The sequence below is a fragment of the Gorilla gorilla genome, chromosome 9 (assembly GCF_029281585.2).
Source record: "Gorilla gorilla gorilla isolate KB3781 chromosome 9, NHGRI_mGorGor1-v2.1_pri, whole genome shotgun sequence".
NCBI classification, from domain to species: domain Eukaryota; kingdom Metazoa; phylum Chordata; class Mammalia; order Primates; family Hominidae; genus Gorilla; species Gorilla gorilla.
Window position 1 is genome coordinate 74,657,007 of NC_073233.2, and position 6,000 is coordinate 74,663,006.

Here is a 6,000-nt window from a genome sequence, read left to right on the forward strand (position 1 = left end):
GATCTCCTGACCTCATGACCTGCCTGCCTCGGCCTCCCAAAGTGCTGGGATTACAGGCGTGAGCCACTGCGCTTGGCCATTATTATTATTTTTTGAGACAGTGTCTCACTCTGTTGCCCAGGCTGGAGTGCAGCAGCCCAATCTCAGCTCACTGCAACCTCTGCTTCCCAGATTCAAGCAATCCTCCCACCTCAGCCTAATGAGTAGTTGGGACTACAGGCGCTCACCACCATGCCTGCCTAATTTATTTTTTGTAAAGGCAGGGTTTGCCATGTTGGCCAGGCTGGTCTTGGGCTCCTGAGCTCAAGCGATCTGCCCACTTTGGCCTCCCCAAATGCTGGGATTACAGGCGTGAGCCAACGTGCCGGGCCTAAGTTTTAATTTTTTTAAAGATGGGGTCTCATTATGTTGTCCAGGCTGGTCTCCAACTCCTAGGCTCAAGCAATCCTCCTGCCTAGGCCTCCTCAAGTGCTGGGATTACAGGCGTGAGCCACTGTGCACAGCCAAGTCAACTTTTAGAGATCGGTGAAAAATCAGCTCAACTAAGGTTCCAGATAACTAGCTTTAAAGACTGTACACCTGTATCCCTGGCAAAGTGCTTCAGAGTACTGTAATCACACACAGTCAGAATGTCTCAATTCTTTTCCCATTTTACCTCTCTTTAGGTGTTATATTTTAGTTTTCCATAGCTAAAATAGGAAAATTCTCCCAGGAATATAGTTAAAATAATGTCTATGAAACAATCTGAGAGTTTTAGAATATGTGGAGTCAATGTCCTCTTTAATGAGGCTGCTGGAAGAATTTTTGTCTCAATTAGCCTACCTGTCTTTCAAATACAGTTGATCATCTGGTCTTTGGATCAATAGGTTTACTTGGCCATATGTGACCACATTACACTGCTGTTTGCATTCCCAAGGTTTCTAAGTCACAAAGAATACTTCTCTTCCAGTGGACATCAGCTGGCAGGACAAATCCAGCCCTACTTAGAGATAAGGTAAAAAGCCAATTATAGCCTGGGCGCAGTGGCTCACGCCTGTAATCCCAGCACTTTAGGAGGCTGAGACAGGCAGATCACATGAGGTCAGGTGTTCGAGACCAGCCTGGCCAACATGGTGAAAGCCTGTCTCTACTAAAAATACAAAAATTATCCAGGTATGGTGATGCATGCCTGTAATCCCAGCTGCTCGTGAGGCTGAGGCAGGAGAATAGCTTGAACGCAGGAGATGGAGGTTGCAGTGAGCCGAGATCATGCCACTGCACTCCAGCCCAGGCAACAAGAACAAAACTCCTTCAAAATAAAGCCAGTTACACAGGGCAGAACCACTTTGTGATGTAGATTTTATTGGCTATCTAGGCAGAGGAAAAATTGGACAATAATAGGAAAGGAATGAAATCTCCTGGGCTGGCCCAGCACCTGCTACTGGTGGATGAGAAATCAGACTTTGTGCAAAGGGTGACTTGGCCAGGAAGAACAGGAAGTTAGTCAGTATCATAGTCAGTTATTCAAGGAGAGGAAGAAAACAGGGAATGGGGGTGAAGAAGGAAATACTCTAGTTATATAAACTTTGGTACTGTCCCAGGAAAAGAATCTCTCTTTTCCCCTAAGTCTTAGAAAGGGGAAGAACAGATGCTGTAGTCCAAGAATTGCACAAAAGTCAGCACCATTATGGCCTCTAGTTGCCCCCATTAGCCCAATAATACTCCTCTGCTAGAACATCCCTGTCTGACCCCTGATAAGAAAGCAGAGGGAGGTGAGTGGTGAAGCTGCCCCAGATTCTGTGCTCCAGGTGGAGAAGGCCTCAAGAAGGTGAAGGGATGAGCTAATCTGAGCCTCATGGCCCCATTTCCAAGGATGTGATTAGTGGAGAGTCACCTGGGACCTGCTCCATTTCAGGAAACCCGGTTATGGGAACTGGTAGGGGACAGACTTTGCTCAGGACCCGAGAGAAGCAGTTAACCCTTTCCTACTGTCTGGATGGGAAACAGCTTAATAGTTGCTTGGTTCTTTCCCAGGGGAGGGAGTCTTCAAATGGACTTCCTTTTGCATCAGCTTGGGAAGGCGGACCTCAAGGATATTTCCTACTTAAGTTCCTAGGGTCAGCCTCTTCAGGGCATTTGAAAGCTCTAGGGGAGCCTAAGAAACAAGGTGGGGCCTTAAGAAGTGTCTAGGAGACACAGAGAGGGCACATTCAAAAGGAAAGAAAGCTCAACAGTCCCTAAAATGTCATTGTTCATCTGGCAGCATTCCCTAGGATGTTCTGGTTCCACTCAAACCCTTGAGTTTGGGTCAGAATCAGTCTTGGGCTCTTCTTATGGAGGGCAGGGAGCGTGTCTCAGACAGACGGTTTCTTTTTGGAATAAACAGGATATCCAAAGTAGACATGTGATATGGTTTGGCTGTGTCCCCACCCAAATCTCATCTTGAATCGTAGTTCCCATAATCCCCATGTGTCATGGGAGGGACCAGGTGGAGATAATTCAATCATGGGGGCAGTTTCCTCCATCCTGTTCTTCTGATAGTGAATTAGTTCTCAAGAGATCTGATGGTTTTATAAGAGGCTTCCCCCTTCACTGGGCACTCATTCTTCCCCTTCCTGCTGCCATGTGAATAAGTATCTGTTTACTTCCCCTTCTGCCATGATTCTAAGTTTCCTGAAGCCTCCCTAGCCATGATGAACTATGAGTCAATTAAACCTCTTTCCTTTATAAATTACCGAGTGTCGGGTATGTCTTTATTAGCAGCATGAGAATGAACTAATACAACATGAAACAGTAATCTAAATTCTGAGGTGGGTGCAGAAATGGAAGCAGAATCAATATGTCACCCAGTCTAAGGACTGGAAATAACTGGCTCCCTACAGACACTGCCAATAAATGAGACCTGGAAGGCCAGGGCTGAAAATATTGAGAGCCATACTCAAAGCCTCCTTGGTTGGCCTAGTTAACTAAGGTGACCTTAACCAAAGGCAGGTCATTTAGTTTCTTTGGGCTTCAAATTTCTTCATCTTAATAGATAACTGATAATTTCCAAAGTCCCTTCTGGCTCTAACATTCTAGTGTTCTGAGGATGGGGTCTGAGCAAAAAACCGTTTTTAAAATTTTAATTTTTTTTTTGAGACAGGGTCTTGCTCTGTCACTAGGCTGGAGTGCAGTGGCATAATCATAGCTCACCACAACCTCCAACTCGAGGGGCTCGAGATCCTCCCACCTCAACCTCCCAAGTAGTTAGAACTATAAGCATGCATCACTGTACCTGGCTAATTTTTAAATATTTTTGTAGAGACAGGCTCTCACTATAATGCCCAGGTTGGTCTCAAACTACTGGCCTGAAACAATCCTCCTGCCTTGGCCTCCCAAAGTGCTGGAATTACAAGCATGAGCCACCATGCCTGATTTATTCATACAACTTCTTCTTGGATTCTCATTTTTATCATTTCTAAAACAAAGATAACATCTCTCTTACAAGATTACAAAATTGGGAGAACTGCTTAAGATGAATAAGAAAAAGTGAGGAGCACTTAGCACAGAGTGGATTCTCACCATATATCAAGCCTATATTGCATGCTGCCTGAATACATGGGTTTACGCTACGGAAGTCCTGATGGCAAACCCTCATATCGAAGGCTTCCCTCCTTGCTTCTCCCTATGTCCAGTAGGGAGGACAGCTGTGTCCCTGGCTACCTTTGAGAGGCCTCCACTGCCTCTAGGGTGGTATTGGGTGCTCCATTACACCTTTATCTCTGAAGTTCATTCCAAGGACAAGGGCTGAAAGCTAGAGGCTCATTTCCAAGGACAAGGGCTGGAAGCTAGGAAACCAACTCATCTTCATTCTCAATGCCATTCTCAAGGTGGAGCATTTTCTGCTGGGCCAACACTCACAATGATAATTTTTTTTTTTTTTTTTTTTTTTTAGACAGAGTCTCACTCTGTCAGCCGGGCTGGAGTGCAGTGTGGTGTGATGTCAGTTCACTGCAACCTCCACCTCCCGGGTTCAAGCAATTCTCCTGCCTCAGCCTCCCAGGTAGCTGGGACTACAGGCACATGCCACCACGCCTGGCTAATTTTTGTATTTTTAGTAGAGGTGGGGTTTCACCATGTTGGCTGGGCTGGTCTCGAACTCCTGACCTCAAATGATCCACCCACCTGGGCCTCCCAAAGTGTTGGGATTACAGGTGTGAGCCACTGCGCCCGGCTACAATGGGAAATATTTTAAAGAACCATCCTCAATACCTTGGTTTCTCACCCATAAAATAGTGACGATAACAATTTTCTTACAAGATAGTTGAGAGGATGACATCATTTATGTAAAGAGCTAGTGGGGTCCGACAACAAGCAGTCATTCAATAATGTTACTGGTCCCTTCCCCTTGGCAACTCCTCTTCTGAAAAAGGACAAGAGACTGGGGGTGGGGATGGGGAGCTCTGCGGGGGGTGTGGGGGGAATGAAAGGAAGACTCCAATGATTCCTCAAATGCCAGCTGTTTATCAAGTTTGATGGTTATGATGGATTTTCCAGAAATAAAAGCTACCTTGCTCCAATAGGTCTACCTGTGAGCAACTGAGATGGGGAGGAATGGGGAGGAGCGCTGAGCATAGACTCGAGAAGGGTATGATTCAGGTCTCGATAGACAATGTTCTTTGGAGTAGCACCAAGGTTGTGTACTGGGCAGGCACTCTGCCAGCTCGCCAGCCTGTTCTGTCCAATCCTGGCGTCTTAGAGCTGGGGTGGAAGAATTTTTCCTGAAGGAAAGCAGCCAACACCCTGTCCCACCCTTCTCCTTGGGCAACTCTTTGCCAGGCAGGAATCTCTCATCAGGGTTTTCTTTTGGCTGTCAGATCACCAGCAGTTATGGGCTTAAGCCCCTGTCACCATGCCCCTCCCGGAACCTGGCAGAGAGCAGCAGCAGGGACTCTGCAGGACCACCTTCTTCCAGCCAGGAATGCACTTGGGAAACCCCAGAGCTTCTCTTGTCAGCCAGAGACCAGAAAAGCCAGCTCCTGGTCTTGGCACATTCAGTGCAGAGTCAAACGTAGAAAGGGGCCTGGATATGGAGGGGTCGACTCCCAGGTCCCACCTTTGCAGGGGAAGCTGGTACCCCTGGATTAGGCTGGGAGATGCTTGGGGCTGGTTGGAAGGTAAAAGACGGGGGGTCGTTTTTTCTTTTTTTGAGACAGAGTTTCGCTTTTTATGCCCAGGCTGGAGTGTAATGACGCGATCTCGGCTCACTGCAACCTCCGCCTCCCAGGTTCAAGCAACTATCCTGCCTCAGCCTCCCGAGTAGCTGGGATTACAGGCGCCCGCCACCACGCCCGGCTAATTTTTGTATTTTCAGTAGAGACGGGGTTTCACCATGTTGGCCAGGCTGGTCTCGAACTCCTGACCTCAGGTGATCCACTTGCTTCGGCCTCCAAAAGTGCTGGGATGACGGGCGTGAGCCACTGCGCCCGGCCCAGGGCGTCGTTTTTAATTTCAGATTAGTAATTTTTTAGCATATGTCCCCAAAATTGCCGAGATATGTGTATGGTTATAAAAAAAATTCGCTGTCTATATGAAATTCAATTTTAATTGGCCGTCTTTTTCCTTGCTAAGTCTGGGACCCGGGGCTTGGCCTGGGGCAGCCCCCGCAGCAGGCAAGGCTGTTGGAGGGGTCACGAATCCGCTTGGAAGCCCCGCGCCGTCACCGTCGCCCCTCCCGGCCGAGGGAAGGGTCCTGGAAAGCGCGAAGGGCGGCCAAAGCCCAGATTAGGGCCAAGGGCCGCATCTCGCCGCCACCGTGGGAAACTGTCTTTGAGAGGAGGGAGGAGTCGTGGCCTGGCCTCATTCCCGCTCGCCTCCAGCCTTGGCCGCCTCTCGCGGGCTCTTCCCCGCCCCGAACCTCCCACCTGAGGGCCCACTGGCACCCGCGGCGCTCAGAGGCTATAGGTGGCTCCCGGCGGCGGTTCGCGGTCTCGGGGCTGTGCAGCGTCGAGTGCGCAGGCGCGGCGGGCAGGTGGGCGGGGC